The sequence below is a fragment of the Mirounga leonina genome, unplaced genomic scaffold (genome assembly GCF_011800145.1).
Source record: "Mirounga leonina isolate KUSES-001 unplaced genomic scaffold, KU_Mleo_1.0 Mir_168, whole genome shotgun sequence".
Lineage (NCBI taxonomy): Eukaryota > Metazoa > Chordata > Mammalia > Carnivora > Phocidae > Mirounga > Mirounga leonina.
Window position 1 is genome coordinate 56,226,256 of NW_023270426.1, and position 18,408 is coordinate 56,244,663.

Genomic DNA, 18,408 nt, shown 5'->3' on the forward strand with positions numbered 1-18,408 from the left:
TTGTTTTTAGATTTTGAGGTTTTATGTAATTTTTGATTACTAGGTCAAGACCTTGTTGGTAATTTATGTTACTAAAAATGCAAACTTGACTTTGTTGTCCCATAGTAATTTTTTTAATTGAAAGGAAGTGTACTTTTAGTTTTCCTTACTTTGAAGCAGTGAAATTGTTTTTCTTCATAAGTGATAATTAATCATGAGGAAAACCAGTAGTGTATACAGTGAAGTCTGAGAGCTTTTTTTTTTCCCCTCCAGATCTGTGATCTAAAACAAATTTTGCCTTGATAAATTTGCTGTTGACAATACTAGTCTTGTTTAGACTAAATAAAAGTAGAATATATGAAATGAAATAGCATGTAAGTCAGAATATGGAAATATTACAAGTTTATTCTGGAATTTTAGTAGAAATGGACTAAAAGATGGCTCTGATTAGTAATTGTATCTGAATCAAATTTATATTATGTATATTGAAATACTGCTAGCTACATAAAGTGTAATGACTTAGTTCCTAGGGCTTTGTATTGGGGCAGGAAAAAAGGTAGTTGCTGAATGTTTTAGTCCTAGTTTGGTCACTTTGGGAATACCACGCTGATGTTAGAAGAACACTGTAAAGCAGAGGTGGTAAACTGGTGGTCCGTTTGAGTGCTAGACTTTTTGGTGGTTAGGGGAGTTGTAGTTTTTAAACCAATATTTAAAAACTAGAATAGTTACAAGAAAGTCTCTGGATTCTTGAGAAGTTGCTCTGGGTGGTTCTACGTTCTTTCATAGAACAAAACCACTGCCTAAACTAGTCTTCACCATAACATTAGATTTCCTGTGTACTCCTAATGTACTCCTGATTTGCTGGAACCTTAAGAAAAAAAAAAAACAACTCTTCTTTTTCTCTCCGTTTGTGTGACCGGGCCTATCTTGACTGTCTTCGATAACCATGCGTTAACCACTAAAATATGGATATATAATTAAATTTTTATGACTGCCCAGCTTATTCCCTGTACTTGCATGTCTTTTTTTTTTTTTTGATTATCCATTGATGCATCAGATGTCATCCTGTGTTTATGGAACATTAAGGCTTTCTACCTTTGGGAAGATGAAAACAGGAGTTCAGTGTTCATAAAATGATTTCAAATTCTTGGTTCAAATCTCTGCTATTAAATTACAAACTTAGCTGTCCTTGTTTTCTTGGAGGAAATGGGAATAGAACCTATCTTGTATTGTTTCAGATTCAGTAAGCTATATAAAAACATTTTAGTTTCTGGCAAGTCTTAAATGATTTTTTTTCTGAAGTAAAATATATCATGAATCAAATGTTACCATTAGCAGCAAGGTCTAGGTAGAAAACATCTGATTTATTAGATTTGTCTTCCTCAGTTAAAGTATTCGAGGATTTTCATGAATGGAGAAAAAAACACTTGCCTGTCCCGGGAGAGGAGCACAAATTGCCCCATCATAAAAAGGTTTCAGCTAGCTGGGTCTTAGTGCATAAGTATATTGAGTAGTAGAGGCCAGACAACTGTTTAGTTTCTGTATTTGGGTTCTCCAGAGAAACAACCAACTGGTTACGTATATAGACAGATTTGTTTTAAGGAATTAGCTCGTGTGGTTGTGGAGGTATGACAGGTCCAAAATGTGATAGGGGTAGTGCTGAAGGCTGGAGACCCAGGGAAGAATTGCTCTTCCAGTCCAAAGCTGTGTGTTGGCAGAATTTCCTCTTCGGGGGGTGCCTAGCTGGCTCAGTCAGTACAGTATGCATGTGACTCTTGATTTTGGGATTGTAAATTTGAGCCCCACGTTGGGTGTAGAGATTACTTAAAAATAGTCTTTTTTTTTTTTTTTTTTAAGATTTTATTTATTTATTTGAGAGAGAGAGAATGAGAGCGAGAGCACATGAGAGGCGGGAGGGTCAGAGGGAGAAGCAGACTCCCTGCCGAGCAGGGAGCCCGATGCGGGACTCGATCCCGGGACTCCAGGATCATGACCTGAGCCGAAGGCAGTCGCTTAACCAACTGAGCCACCCAGGCGCCCCTTAAAAATAGTCTTAAAAAAAAAAAACAACCCTCTTCCAGGGAAGTCTTTCTGTTAAGGTCTTCACTGATTGCTTGAGGCTAACCCACATTATGGAGAATAATCAGCTTTAGTGAAACTCCTTCAATTTAAATGTTAATCTCTCCAAAACACACCTTCACAGAAATATCCAGAAAAATGTTTGAACAAGTATCTGGACACATGGCTCAATCAAGTTGACATTAAATTAACCATGACAGGGATGCCTGGGTGGCTCAGTTGGTTATGCATCTGCCTTCAGGTCAGGTCATGATCCCAGGGTCCTGGGATTGAGTCCCACATGCTCTCTGCTCAGTGGGGAGCCTGCTTCTGCCTGCTGCTCCCCCTGCTTGTGCTCTTTTCTCTGACTAATAAAATCTTCAGAAAAAAAAAAATTAACCATGACAATTTCATACAAGCATGTGACTTAATCTAGTGTAATATTTAAAGTGTTGGATTGGGTTTTTATTTTTATTTTTTAAAGATTTTATTTATTTATTTGACAGAGAAAGACACAGCGAGAGAGGGAACACAAGCAGGGGGAGTGGGAGAGGGAGAAGCAGGCTTCCCGCGGAGCTGGGAGCCCGATGCGGGGCTTGATCCCAGGACCCTGGGATCATGACCTGAGCCCAACGCAGACGCTTAACAACTGAACTACCCAGGCGCCCCTGGTTTGGGATTTTAAAAGCCACAAGATTGCCGTAAAAAATCCAGATTCTCTTGGAAAATTTAAATTGGATGGACCAATACATTCCTGCATGCAATTGAGCTAGCCCAAGTACTCACACAGATGCTTCCTTGACTCCAGAATACCTGAATAGGGATTTTGGCAGGGGACCAGAACCCAGGATTTGTTTTTAAGAAAAACCACTATTCTCCCATAATTAAGCTTTGGCCACCCTGAAGGAAAGAAAAATACCCATATTTTGCTACAGAGGCAGAACAGTTAACGCGGGGGGCGGGGCGGGGGGCGCGCCTGAGTGGCTCAGTCGTTAAGCGTCTGCCTTCGGCTCAGGTCATGATCCCAGGGTCCTGGGATCGAGCCTTGCATTGGGCTCTCTGCTCAGTGGGGAGTCTGCTTCTCCCTCTCCTGCTCCCCCTGCTTGTGCTCTCTCTCCCACTGTATCTGGCTCTGTCAAATAAGTAAATAAAATCTTTAAAAAAAAAAACATTTAACGGGTTCAGGACTAAGACAAGCTTGGATTCCAAGCCAGGCTTTGATCGTGTATCTTCAACAGGAGACAGCCCCAGTTCCTGTCTATCAGAGAATTGATCTAGTTGGGAAAATTAAAAGTGGAAGTATATCTAAATTTAGGCAATTTCTTTTTTTTTTTTTTTAAAGATTTTATTTATTTATTTGAGACAGAGAGAATGAGAGACAGAGAGCATGAGAGGGAGGAGGGTCAGAGGGAGAAGCAGACTCCCTGCTGAGCAGGGAGCCCGATGCGGGACTCTATCCCGGGACTCCAGGATCATGACCTGAGCCGAAGGCAGTCGCTTAACCAACTGAGCCACCCAGGCGCCCAATTTAGGCAATTTCTTAGGCTCCTGCGGTACAGTACTTAACAAGTGAGGTGGAGGAAATAAAGTAGACATTGTTAAAATTGTTCAAGTTGATCCCAAAGCCATTCTGCAGTTAAAGGTTGGTGTTTATAATTACTCGAGCTATAGTTCTAAACAGCTGTCCAGCAGGTATCAACCTTACCATGTCTGGAAATGCCTGGATGCCTATAGTAAGCTGTCAGCATCAGTAAAATTCCAGCTCCTTAGCATGTCATTTAGTCATTTCCCTGCAATTTCAGCCTCACCCGGAACATACAGCTCCAGTTTTAGGTACCACCTCCAAGTCTTAGTTCAGGTGCCACATTTTCTGTAAAGCTTTCTCCTGCTGATTCCTCCCCATTAGCCCAAACACATTACACATAAATCTTTAATACCTTGTAAACAGCTTTTCAATTACCTCAGCATGTACTATAATTACTGATTTCCTTCCCTATCTTTCATACCAGCATATGATCTTTCTGATATCAAAAAAAACAATTACTTATTCGTGTGTCCTGCATGTATAATTTAGTGAGTGGTCAATGAACATTTATAGAATGGAGGTCAAGAATGATAAAACTACTTAAAAAGAGCAAATCCCAGGCCTAATCTACACACCAAAATGATGTATATCACAGTGTTTTCTGGATAAAAATAAATTTCTCCCAAATCACTTGCTGAGCTGGTTTCTACAACCAAATACATACTGAAGTAATCCAATTATTGCAGACTAAATGAGAGGAGTTTGTACCAAATGTAACTGAACTACGTCACTGCCCACACTGCTTAGTCCATCTAAGCAGTGTGGGCAGTGCATCTAAGACAAACTGATGAAAATAAGTTGTGTGTTGACTTACGTTCTAGCTATGGATCTTGTTTCAGACTAGCATTTTGAGAATTAGGAAATGTATGGTTTTACTTTACACGAAATAGATCTCAGTGGATTTAAGGGCCTTCTATCTTACTCAGCCTGTTACTCTAAGCTCGCTCTTTGTCACATGATGGCTGCCATAGTTCCAAGCATCCCATACAGATTTTACAATATCCAGCAAGAAAAATTGCAGTTTCAAGTTATTTTTAAGAGTGAAGAAGGATTGCCTAGAAACCCACCACTCACTGGGCACGAAGGCCAGGTATTCATTACTAAATACAGCACTAGCAAGGGGAATGGCTGGCACCATCGTTACTAGGTTTGAGCAATTAGGACTTTCTTCCAAGTCTTCTATGCAAAGAGTGGACACAGAAATACATCTGTTTTCTACAAAAAAGGGAAAAGAAAGTGGCTATTGATTGGTGTGTGAAAGTGCCTGCTGCAACTAGTCTGTATAGTACAGCTTCCAACTGACAATGTTTGACTTAAGTTTTTTTTATTGTGCTCATGAAAAGTGATAGGAATTCGGTAGAAACTAGAATACTTCAAGTTTTGAATTTTGATCTTTTGCTGGGCTAGTGATAAGCAGTAGGATACTATCTTGTGATGCTGGGCAGCAGCAATGAGCCACAATTCCCAGTCAGCCATGCAGTCACCAGGGTAAACAACTGATAAACTTCTAAGAACCATACTGTTTTTCGCTTTCAGTACAGCATTCAATGACTGACATCAGATATTCAACACTTTATTATAAAACACTTTTTTTGCCCAGTGTAGGCTAATGCCAGTGTTCTGAGCATGTTCGAGGTATGCGAGGCTAAGCTATGATGTTCAGTAGGTTAGGTGTATTACATGCATTTTCAACTTAATGATATTTTCTTTTTTTTTTTTTTTGTTTTAAGATTTATTTATTTATTTGACACAGCGAGAGAGGGAACACAAGCAGGGGGAGTGGGAGAGGGAGAAACAGACTTCCTGCCAAGCAGGGAGCCCGATATGGGGCTTGATCCCAGGACCCTGGGATCATGACTGGAGCCAAAGGCAGATGCTTAACGACGACTGAGCCACCCAGGCGCCCCTTGATATTTTCTACTTAAAATGGGCTTATCAGGATGTAACCCCACCATAAGGAAGATCTGTATACTGAGAAAAGGACCCAAATGTCAAAATGTAATAAGCTTTTTATTTTAGTGTATCCAATAAATAAAGATCTTTAGATTATAACAGATAAAATGATCATAGAAGAGAGGAGAAATAGTGTTGTGGGTTATTTTTTTCTATCTCTTTTGAATAGAAAATCATTTATCTACAGTAAATAGTGGAAGCTTTTACATGATTTATACTGTGCCCCATCAAAACTTTTAAACAATTTTGGGGGCTCCTGTGTGGCTCAGGTGGTTAAGCATCTGCCTTCAGCTCAGGTCATGATCCTGGAGTCTCAGGATCCAGTCCTGCATAGGGCTCCCTGCTCAGTGGGGAGTATGCTACTCCCTTTGACCCTCACCCTTCTCATGCATTCTCTTTCTCTCACTCTCCCTCAAGTAAGTAAGTAAAATCTTTAAAAAAATCAGTAAAATACTGTTGGGGTGCCTGGGTGGCTCAGTTGGTTAAGCGTCTGCCTTCGGCTCAGGTCATGATCCTAGGGCCCTGGGATCAAAGCCCCGAATCAGGCTCCCTATTCAGCAGGGAGTCTGCTTCTCCTTCTCCCTCTGCATCTCCCCTGGCTTGTGTGTTTTCTCTCTCTCACTCATTCTCTCAAATAAATAAAATCTGTAAGAAAAGTTTTATCCATTATGAAATATTTTGTTCTCCCGGCTACTGAAATTTTATGGATCAGAACGAACATAGCCACTTTTTATATATTTAACAGTAATACAATGAAGATTTTTTAGTGAACACTTAATCAAATAATTTATAGCTGATTTTGGACAGACTCTTTGAAATCGTATTTGAATATGGGTACAAGCTGTTTGGTCTTTCCCTAACCTGGTATAGTAGTCATTAGGGTTTTTCACAAGCATGCCAGTTCTTCTATGTGCATGGCAGGATTGAACTCTGTCTCCTTTGCTTTGACAAATGAAAATATGAGCAGAAGTGATCTGTTATTTCTTCATGGAAGCTTAAAAAAGACAGTGAACTATTCATCAAGTTCCCTTCCTCGTGTTACAGGGATAGAGCCTCCATTAGCCTGGGTTCCTGAGAGACTAGTGAGTACAGCTATTTGTCAAAGGTATAGAATGCACAAGAAACTTGCATTATCTTAAGCCTCTGGGGTTAGGATTGTTACTGCAGCAAAACTTGGCCTACCCTCAGTGGAATACTTGTGTACTCCATATGACCTTGAAAAAGATGACTTCTCCGTATCTCTGATTCTTTCATTGTAGAATTCCTTGTCAACTCGACTGGGGCGCCTGGGTGGCTTAGTTGGTTAATCATCTGACTCCTGACTTCAGCTCAGGTCAGGATCTCAGGGTTGTAAGATCGAGCCCAGTGCTGAGCTTCCCACTCAGCAGGGAGTCTGCTTGAGATCCTCACTGTCCCTCTGCTCCTCCCCCCCACTGACTATTGCACACACTCGCTCGCTCTCTCTCAAATAAATAAATATGAAATGAATTGTATCTACAATTACAAGTATGGGTACTATACAAAAGCCTGACTAGGTTAGTAAGGAAAAATCTCTTTAGCACTTCCCATATGTAGACAGGAGCCAGAATGATGGAGGTAGATAGCTTTTGGCTTTCAAAGTGATTTTTTGAGCTGCAGTTTTGAATAACTACCAACTAGGCATTTCCACCTTATCGCTCATTTTGATGGACCTCACTTTCCCATTGGACATCTTTGTAAAACTTAGAAAATTGAATCTCTTCTTCCAGGTGGACACAGCATCATGCCAGAGCACATTTGTTCCCTCGTCTAGTCATCTTCATTTTACTTTGTACATTGGAAAACAGTACAACTCTATAGTATTCCTGCACAAAGTCATCTCAAATTTGAATTTTTCAGATTATTCCTACTAAAATTTACTGTCCTCTCCCAATTTTCCCAGATATGACAAAAAGCAGATGCACAATAACTGATAGTGAATAATTATTCAGTATTTCAACAGGGCTCTATATCCTTTAGAACAAGCTTTGTGTGTTTTCTTTGGTGGATTCAAGACTTAGTACCATGCTTGGTAAATATTAAGCTTTCAACAGATATATTTAGATAGGTGGAGGTAAGATGAACATTAATTGGATTTAATAACATTTCCAAGTACATGAGGAGACAGTCTTGGAAATTCTCTCCTGATGCCTACTGATAGGAGATGATCAGTTAAATATCTTAACCCTGATTTGCTCTAATTAATATTATAAAAATTTCCCATACATTGCTTTCTAAGCTTTTCTCAGTGCAGTTCTACCTATAAACTAGTGAGAAATCTCTATTCATGCTCAAGCTCTCATGCTAACTACCAAAAATCCATTACACGTTCCCCAGACAGTATATATTAAGTTGAACCATATAAAATTACCAATGTTTCACATTCTGACCTAGAAAAATGGCAATTTCTGATGGTTCAATGGTCATGGTTTCCCTTTTCAGCTACTGGACCATTCATGGAGTTTCTTCCCTCCATATGTTAACAGGGAAGCCATGGATTTTCCCCACAACCAGAGATTAAATGGTTTGTCTGCATGCAATATAGCAGAACTGAAACTGTTTAACCTGGGTATATTTTATCATCCCCATTATATAATACATATAATATATATGTTATACTATCATTATTTTTATTACCAATTAAAAAACAGGATAATCTAGAATTCTCAAATGCTTTTTCCCTAACAGTCTGAGCTTTTGGGGACATTGCTCCCAATTCCAGTACAAAAAATACTTTCTCATGCACATAGTAGTGATGTGATGTGGGAAGTGAACCATCAAGAGACATTTTTGGTGCAAAAAGGTAAGTTTTTATTAAAGCACGGGAACAGGACCCATGGGCAGAAAGAGCGGCGCTGTGATTGTGAGGAGTGATTGATTATATACTTTTAAGTTGGGGGTAGAGATAAAGGAAGTTTCTAAAGGGATTTTCTTAAGTTAAAAAGACTTAACAGCATCCTGGAGATCTGGCTATTGTCAAGTTAAGGTTGCTTTTTGCCTCTAGCTAGGCATTAATACTATCTCCAGGTAGAGAGTGTTAGAATTGAGCTGAGTTGAGTTGGTGCGGTTGATTTGAGTTTCTTGTTGGTGCGGAGAAGCCTACACACACACACACACACACACACACACACACACACACACACACGAACCAAAAGACTAAGAGACAGATTTTAAGTTACCTGTAAGTAGAAACCTACACACACACACACACACACACACACACACACAGGAACCAAAAGACTAAGAGATTTTAAGTTACCTGTAAGTAGAAAAATAAGCATTATGACCAGCAACGTTGTGTCTAGAGCCTATACCCCAGGGGAGACTTAAACAGAGATGGGGCAGAGGCAGAGAGGATATGGACAAGGGGTGGAGGTAGGGATACTGGGGAGGATACAGATAAAATCACTCTCAAAAATCAAGTGCACTCAGAGTAGGAAACCACTGAGTATCAGCTTGAGATCTTGTAGATTGGAGCGCTGGATACTGTGTAAATGAAAGGAAGGGACTTGAGAATGAACAGAACCCAAGGTAGGAATTTTAGGATGGCAACCCTTCTGAGTAAATGCAAGTGGCAGGAAGATGCACCTTTAGAGGCTTGCTGGTAAATGAGGAAAAGGAAGCAAGAAGAGGAAATTAAGTTTCTTGTAAAAAAAAAAAAAAAAAGAGTCAGTCATAGGGGGAAGTTAAGGTTCTTGTAAAAAAGGAGGGAGAGAGAGAGAGACACAAAAAGAGTAGACACACCAAGCCCTCTCTTGTTGAAACAAGTACGATCTTGGTTAAAGAAACAGTAATACTTCACCACATCAAAAGAAATGAATGCCTTTGAATTAAGAAACCTAGTTAGCCTCCTCAAACTCTCTCTGGCTACATAGAATTGTATTACTAGTACAGGAAAATAATATTTCCAAGTGAATTGCATATGCATATCGCTAGTACTTGCATACAAAGTTACTGTAAGAAATTTAGATTCATAGAATTTCATTTCAGCTGATGACAATTCCACAATAAACACCATCCTTGAAGCAGAAGAAATCTTAATCCAATTTGAATAAAATATCCTTAAACATTTGCAAATACTGAAGGAAAAAAAAAGACACTTTAAATTAAAAATTCAAAAACTTAGAACAGGAGTTGGGGCTGGGGGTTGTGAAACAAAAGCTGACCAAACAGGAAAAATTAGAGGAAAAAACCAACAATGATCTTTGAAGTTACAAGATGCTTAAAGAAGGATAGATTTGCCCCAAATTTAATAAGGGAACCAAAGGAAAGGCATAAAACAGCTAAGAAATAAATACAAAATGAAGAAAAAAAATTTACATACAGTGAAAAAGACAAAATCTTAGTGGCTATTTGATGAATTTAAATGAATACTACCCCTATTTCATGCAAATCTTAAGCATAAAAATTTCCCTCATGCCCTTCCCCATCAATCCTTGTCCCCATCTCCCAGAAGCAACAACTGTTCTGATTATTTTCACCATAGATTAGTCTCTTCTAGAACTCCACAGGGTATATAATTTTTATGTATAAAAGTTTCAGAGCATAAGGATGCTTTAGATATACCTATTAAATGACCTATTAAATTATCTTAGGAAATATGAATATTATTATAACTTCTAGTATTTTCAAAGCATTTCCCAGAGAAAATCTGACCCAAGAAGTTACAGATGATGTAACACAGCTGAAGAAGAGCTGTGGAATATGAAGTAAGAGAAACTATGGAGTAAAAGAATGAACAGCATCAGGTCAGAAAAATCAGAATTTTTTTTTCTCAGAAGTATCTTAAGAAACATGCACAGAAAAGACCAAATGGATTGACAAAGAAAGATTAAAAGAATGAAATATCCTTAAAGGCAACTGCTGCTTATTTACATTTTGTGTCTCTAGCACCTAGCCCAGGCTCTGGTAAATAGTAAGTACCCAGTTAGTGTTTGTGGAAGTGAATTAAACTGAAGAGTATTTCAAGTATACAGAAGAATATGAACGTAGTTGAACATATGAGAATCAGTAAGATTTCTGCAAGTATGAAGAGACCCTTGGCCTTACTGACTTGACTACCTTAAGATGAGACTAGACAGATAAGTGTGGTAGGGGAAAGGTCATGGTGGGACAGGGTGGGTGGGGAGGGCCAATGTGACAACTTAAGGTCTAGGACTGATAGTGGGCTACAACCGTTTACAATTCTGAACAAGAGCTATATTAATTTGCAACTACCTGCCTGATAACCTAGTAAAAGAAGAATAACCAGGAAGAGGTAACCCGAGAATGGGAATATGAGGGTCAGTCAGGGTTAGAACATTAAAAGTGGCAGTGTAGAATATTCACTATAAGAGATATTTGGAAATGAAATGCAGGAAAATGTTTCTTGTTGCCCCTAATTGTCTTGTTTCCATAACAGACTTGTAATGTCTGTGTACTTTATTAGATTAGCAATTGTATTAAATTGTGAAAAATGCAAAAACTGGATCTTATTATGACTCAAAAAAGAAATGAGAATAGAAAATTCTTCAAGAGGCCAGCCAATGTGAACAGTATTTTGGTTTTTCTGTCTCTACTGTTAATTTAATTCTGGTCTTAAAATCTTAAGGCCCCTACATTCTAAGACCCGTGGTAATGTCTTTTGATGTCTTGAATACTTAGCACTTTCTCTGACATTATAAAATAACTTTATAGTGCAGTTAATCAAGTGACAGTAAGAGGTAGTACTCTACAGAGAGCTCATTTGAATATTTAATAAGATGAATGTGAACTCTAAAGTTGAAGGCAGCCCCATTTGCATATGTCCATAGGATGTCACTACTCCATCAAGCAGAACACTGTGTGCCCTGCCCAAGGAGTTGCTTGACAAAGACATATATTCATTTCATTCAATATCTATTTAAGTCCGTTTTAAGGTACTGTAGTGGTCTTTGAGAGAAACACAGTGAAAAGTTTTAAGATGGTATTTCCCATCTTTCAGGAGTGCAGAAACCCAGGAGAAAGATAGATGCTTACATACATAAATTGAGTACAGTTAGGATAGGCTAAGTGCAGGAAAAGAGGTTCAGAAAGGGCTATGAGAGCATGGGATAGCTGGGTACCTGGTGTATCTGAGACAGTTTTATGGAGTTTGGGTCTTGAGGGATGGGCAGAATTTGAGGTCATAGATATGAGGGGAAGAGGATATGTCATACACATATACACACATACATTTATATAGAGACATACATTGATGAGTGCACAGATATATTTATTTATAGGAAATTCCTTAAGCATTCCCTTTTAATGCTTATGGTAAACATTTCATTTATTTTATAAGTGGTTCAAGCACTGCAGAGAGATGATATTACTTAAGTATGAAAAATAAATCTGAAAATGTGGAACACTAAGCTACTAAGTTTTGGTTGTTATGACAACCTCTTTGTATAGTTTGTATGTAGTCATGATGGACTCCAAAATATCACATTGTTAAGAGGAATCTTCACTAATACAAAACTTTGGATCTCAATGCCCTGGAGTTAAATCAATCATCACTTTGCAAATGTGAAAAAACTTCCCAAGCAACAAACTAAAATAACATGTTAAGACAACTTTAAAAAGGCTAAAATTCAGCTGTTAAAATGTAACCTATGAGACACAGAAATGATTATTAAAAAGGATGGAAGCAAGGGTTGGTAGATTTAAAAATAGTTTTTGACAGCATTTGTTAAAGTTTTCATTTAATTTCTATGTTTATAGAACTCTCTCTCTCTCTATTCATTTGCATATATCTTTGAGTTGCCCTCGAGGATAATTTAGGCAGATACTTCAGACTTTTAACCTTTTAATTTGCTTTTTTTAAAAAAGATTATTTATTTGAGAGAGAGAGAGAGAGCACGAGTTCAGAGAGGGGCAGAGAGAGAGGGAGAGAAGCAGACTCTCCACTGAGCACGGAGTCCAAGGTGGGCCTGGATCCCTTGAACCCAAGATCATGACCTGAGCTGAAATCGAGTCAGGCACTCAAACAACTGAGCCACCCAGGCACGCCTAAACTTTTAATTTGTGTGTGTGTATGTATGCATGCACACATACATATATATAACAATCATTTCAAGAGAATGAATAAGAAAATTAATCAATTTTCTATCCCTTGAGTACATGGAGAATCTCCTAAAGAAGAGAGACTATGTCCTGAAACTTACTGAAAGATTGTAATTACCCTTAGGATATGGTAGAGAAAGACTAGTGGGCCATTTCAGGCTGTGTTTCAAGAGGGGTTTGCATGGGTCTAGAGACTAGACACCAGGTTTAAACACTCAATTTTGTTATTTTATTTGTGTGGGGTAACCAAAATCACAGAAGATCGGGTCATAAATGAGAATGACAGTATATTGGTGTTTGCATAATAATCTGCACAGAACTTCTCAAGAGGGAAATTTATTGGGGAAATTAACTTAATATAAAAAGTATGCTTTGCTTGTTATAATTAGAGAATATAAAATTTAAAAACATGAAACAATGTTGATATCAAACTATATAGTGCAGTGTACCTGCTTTTTAATATTCAAATTCAACTGTTTATTGAGGAATAAGTGCTGCATTTGGGAAACTTCACACATTATATAATGCATGTTTCCCCACAATTCGAGGAGGTATTAATATTTCTTTTTTTTCTGTACTTACCATGCAGTTAATTAGGCTGGTAATATGTTAACTGAGATGGAAACATTATTTAGATGTCAGTGTATTTTGTTACCTTTTAGTGCTATTGCTGGGATCTTCCTTCATTCACTTGATCTGAAATCTGGCTATTATTCCAGATTGTGTGTGTGTGTATACTTACTGTTTCCACAGAGGCTTAATTTCTTCAGGCTGTTCTGTTAGCAGTAGGATTAGCTAAAATGCATCTAATAGAGCTATGAATGTGTCAGTGGCCCAGGGCCCTAGGCCTCAAAGCAAGCAAACATATTAATGAAGCAAAAAAAATATAAAGCTCATTGTAATCTTTTTAAAACTGTTGTTACATGGTGTCTTTTTATATTTAATTATTTTCCAATTGAGAATATGAGGATAACTGATGACATTTTATAAACAGAAAAGCTTAGAAATATCTAGACAAGAATATAGTAGCACTATTAAACTATTTAATCTTCAAAACAATACTTATTGGCATAGGTACTTATTCATTCATTCATTTAACAAATATTTATTGAGCACCTACTAGTATCAATGCACTGTTCCAGGAGCTTGATGTACATCAGTGAATAAAACAGCAAAATCCCTTTTTTGTTCAGTTTACATCCTAAAGGGGGAAGAGAGATAATAAACAATAAGTATAATAAGCAAATTATAGAGTATCTTAGAAATTAGAGTTCTGTGGGAAAAATTGAACTGAGAAAGAGGGATAGTGAGTAGGGCAGGGAGGGGTAAGTCATAATTTTAATGTGGTCAAACAAAGTCTCATTGAGGAGTTGATATTTAAGCAAAAACTTGAGATACCTGGGGAAAAGGTATTCCTAAGGTAGGTGCCTGTTGGATTCAAAGAATAACAAAAAAGTCAGAGTGGCAGGAGCATAGCAGTGAGAGAGCCTAGTTAGAGAGTGGTCGCTGTGGACCAGAGCGAGTCAGGCCTTGTAAGCCTTTATAAGAACCTTGGCTTTTATTCTGGATGAGAAGGGGAGTCACTGAAGGTTTAGAGGAGCACAGTGACACAATCTGGCTTCAATTTTCAAAAGTTCAAAGGTGGTTGCTGCATTAGGGACAGAAAGGAGCAAGATTGGAAGCAGGAGGCAAAAGAGAAGCATATTGCAATATTCAGATGAAGGATAATGGGAACTTGGAGCAACATGGACATATTTCAAGGTAGAGCCAGTAGGATTTCTTTTTTTTTTAAAGATTTTATTTATTTATTTATTTGAGAGAGAGAGAATGAGAGACAGAGAACACGAGAGGGAAGAGGGTCAGAGGGAGAAGCAGACCCCCCGCTGAGCAGGGAGCCCAATGTGGGACTCGATCCCGGGACTCCAGGATCACGACCTGAGCCAAAGGCAGTCGCTTAACCAACTGAGCCACCCAGGCGCCCCGAGCCAGTAGGATTTCTTAACAAAGATTTCCTAGCTGTTAAATTAACTGTTAAGGACTGAGAGAGAGAAGATGCTCTCTTTACATATTAAGAACTATGCCTAAGAGAGTAGTGTGTCCAAGGACATGTACCTATTAAATGACAGACATATGGACATTAAAAATTCGTGTCTAGCTCATGTCACAGAAGCTCTAAATCACTACATAGGGTTGGGGAGGAGAGGAAGCTGTAGAGTCACTTATTTTCCCCTCCAAAGTAACTATTTCTTTTGTAAATGATTTCTTTTTTGTGCCTCTGTACCCTCCAATTCTTACTCATTCCTCTATGTTTTTATCTTCTAAATTATTTAAGTTTGCCCTTAATTCAGTTTTCAGCATGTCACTTAGCATTTGGATCCTTATCAAGGCTAAAATAAATTCTCTAATTTTGAGCCAAAACTACTCAAAAACATAATTATGAGAAAAAAATAAGTTAAGCCGTGTAGGAGGCTCTGTCAAAAGAATTACAAGGAAAAAACTTTCTTATTTACTTTCAATTTTTGATATGAAAATTAGTATGTGCTTATCATCTACAAGCATATTGTTTACATGTCAATTAAATTCACAATGGTTATAAACACTTTAATTATATATTAAGGCTAGAAAATTATAACTAGGCATGCTTCAGATATTCATTCCCAGATGTCAAACTAAATTACAGGTGAGGATAAAACATATATCATGTGAACTGCCATATGAGCAATTGATGTAACAAATACAGTCACTATTTACCTCAATTTTTTATTGCAGTAAAAATTGGTATATGACATATTAATTTCCAGTGTACAATATAATAATTTGATATTTGTGATCATCACAGTAAGTCTTGTTATCATCCATCACCATACATTTAACCCAATTCATGTTTTTTGTTCATCCTCCAATCCCCTCCCCCTCTGATAACCACCAATCTATTCTGTTTCTATAAATTTTGTTTTCTTTGTTTGCTTGTTTTTTAGATTCACAAAAAAGTGAAATCATATAGCATTTGTCTCTGTCTGACTTATTTCACTTAGCACGGTACCCTCAAGGTCCATCCATGTTGTCACAAATGGCAAGATTTTCTTCTTTTTTATGGCTAAATAGTATTTGTGTGTGTGTGTGTGTGTGTTTATCATATCTTCTTTAACCACTCATTTATTTTTTTTAAAGATTTTATTTATTTATTTGACAGAGAGAGAGACAATGAGAGAGGGAACACAAGCAGGGGAGCAGCAGAGGGAGAGGAGATGCAGGCTTCCCGCTGAGCAGGGAGCCCAATGCGGGGCTCGATCCCAGGACCCCGGGATCATGACCTGAGCTGAAGGTGGATGCTTAACAACTGAACCACTCAGGCGCCCCAAACCACTCATCTATTGGTGGACACTAGGGTTCTTTCCAGATCTTGGCTATTCTAAATAATGCTACAATTAACATAGGGGTGCATGTATCATTTTGAGTTAGTGTTTTCGTTTTATTCTGGTAAATACCCAAAAGTAATATAGCTGAATCATATGATAGTTTTATTTATTTTTATTTTTTGTTTTTAAAGATTTTTATTCATTTATTTGAGAGAGAGAGAGAGAGAGAGAGAACAGGGGGAGGAGCAGAGGGAGAGGGAAAGGGACAAGCAGACTCTGAGCTGAGCACAGAGCCCAACATGGGGCTCGATCCCAGGATCCTGAGATCATGACCTGAGCCGAAACCAAGAGTTGGACGCTTAGCCAACTGAGCCACCCAGGTGCCCCTTATTTTTAATTTTTTGAGGAATCTCCATACTATTTACCACGGTGGCTGCAGCAATTTACATTCCCACCAACAGTGTACAAGGGTTCCCTTTGCTCCACATCCTCTCCAATACTTGTTATTTCTTGTCTTTTTGATAATAACCATTCTAACAGATGTGAGGTAATATCTCATTGTGGTTTTGAGTTGCCATTCTGTGATGATAAGTGATGCTGAACATTATTTCATGTGCCTGTTGATCATCTGTATGTCTTTGGAAAAATGTCTGTTTCGATCCTCCACCCATTTTTAAATGAGATTTCTTGTTTCCTTGTTGCAATTAAGTTGTTTAAATTCTTTATGTGTTTTGGGGATTAACCTTTTATCAGATATATGATTTGCAAATATTTTCTCTTATTCACTAGGTTACCTTTTCATTTTGTTTATGATTTCCTTTGCTGTTTCTACTGCTTTTAATTTCATGTATTCTCACTTGTTTATTTTTGCTTTTGTTGCCTCTGCTTTTGAAGTCAGATCCAAAAGGTGAAAGCCAAGAGTAATGTCAAGGACCTGACTGCCTAAGTTTTCTTCTAGGAGTTAAATGGTTTCAGGTCTTACATTCATGACTTTAATCCATTTGAGTTGATTTTTGTGTATGGTGTAAGATCATGGCCTAGTTTCATTCTTTTTTATATGGCTGTCTAGTTTTCTCAGCACCATTTATTGAAAAGACTGTCCTTTCCCCCTTGTATATTCTTGGCTCCTTTATTGTAAATTTTTTTTTCCTTTATTGTAAATTAATTGGCCATATGTGTATAGGTTTTCTTTGGGGGTGGTGCTCTCTATTCTGTTCCATTGATCTATGTGTCTGTTTTAATGCCAACACCATGCTGTTTTGATTAGTGTAGCTTTGTAGCATAATTTGAAATCAGGGAGTATGGTATCTCCAGCTTTGTTCTTCTTTCTTAAGATTGCTTTGACTAGGGGCACCTGGGTGGCTCAGTCGTTAAGCATCTGCCTTCGGCTCAGGTCATGATCCCAGGGTCCTGGGATTGAGCCCCGCATCGGGCTCCCTGCTCAGCGGGAAGCCTACTTCTCCCTCTCCCATTCCCCCTGCTTGTGTTCCCTCTCTCGCTGTGTCTCTCTGTCAAATAAATAAAATCTTTAAAAAAAAAAAAAAAGATTGCTTTGACTATTTGGTGTCCTTTGTGGTTCCATAAAATTTTTAAATTATTTGTTCTAGTTCTATAAAAAATGCCATGGAATTTTGATAGGGATTGCTTTTAATCTATAGCTTGCTTTGGGTAGTATGGACATTTTAACAATGTTAATTCTTTCAGTCCATAAATATAAAATATCTTTCCGTTTATCTGTGTCTTACTCAATTTTTTTCATCAGTGTATAGTTTTCAGTTCAGGTATTTCACCTCCTTGGTTAAATTTATTCCTAGGTATTTTATTTGTTTGGATGTAATTGAAAATATGGTTGTTTTCATATTTATTTCTGATAGTTCATTATTAGTGCATTGATACACAACAGATTTCTGGTTTTATATCCTGCAACTTTACTGAATTAATTAATTAGTTCCAGTAGTTTTTCTGTGAAGTCTTTAGGGTTTTCTGTATATAGTATCATGTCATCCTTTCCAATTTGGATGCCTTTTATTTATTTTTCTTGCCTAATTGCTCTGGCTGGACTTCTAATAGTATGGTGAATCAAAGTGGTGAAAGTGGGTGTCCTTTTGTTCCTGATCTTAGAGGAAAAAGCTTTCAGCTTTCTACTATTGAATATGATGTTGGCTGTGGGTTTATCAATATGGCCTTATTATGTTGAGGTACATTCCCTCTATATCATTTTGTTAAGAGTTTTGTTATAAATAGATGTTGAATTTCGTCAAAATCTTTTTCTGTACCTACTAAGATGATCATATGGTTTTTATCTTTCATTTTGTTAATGTGGTGTGTCACATTGATTTTTGCAGATGTTGAACCATCTTTGAATCCCTGGAATAAATTCCACTCAATCATGAT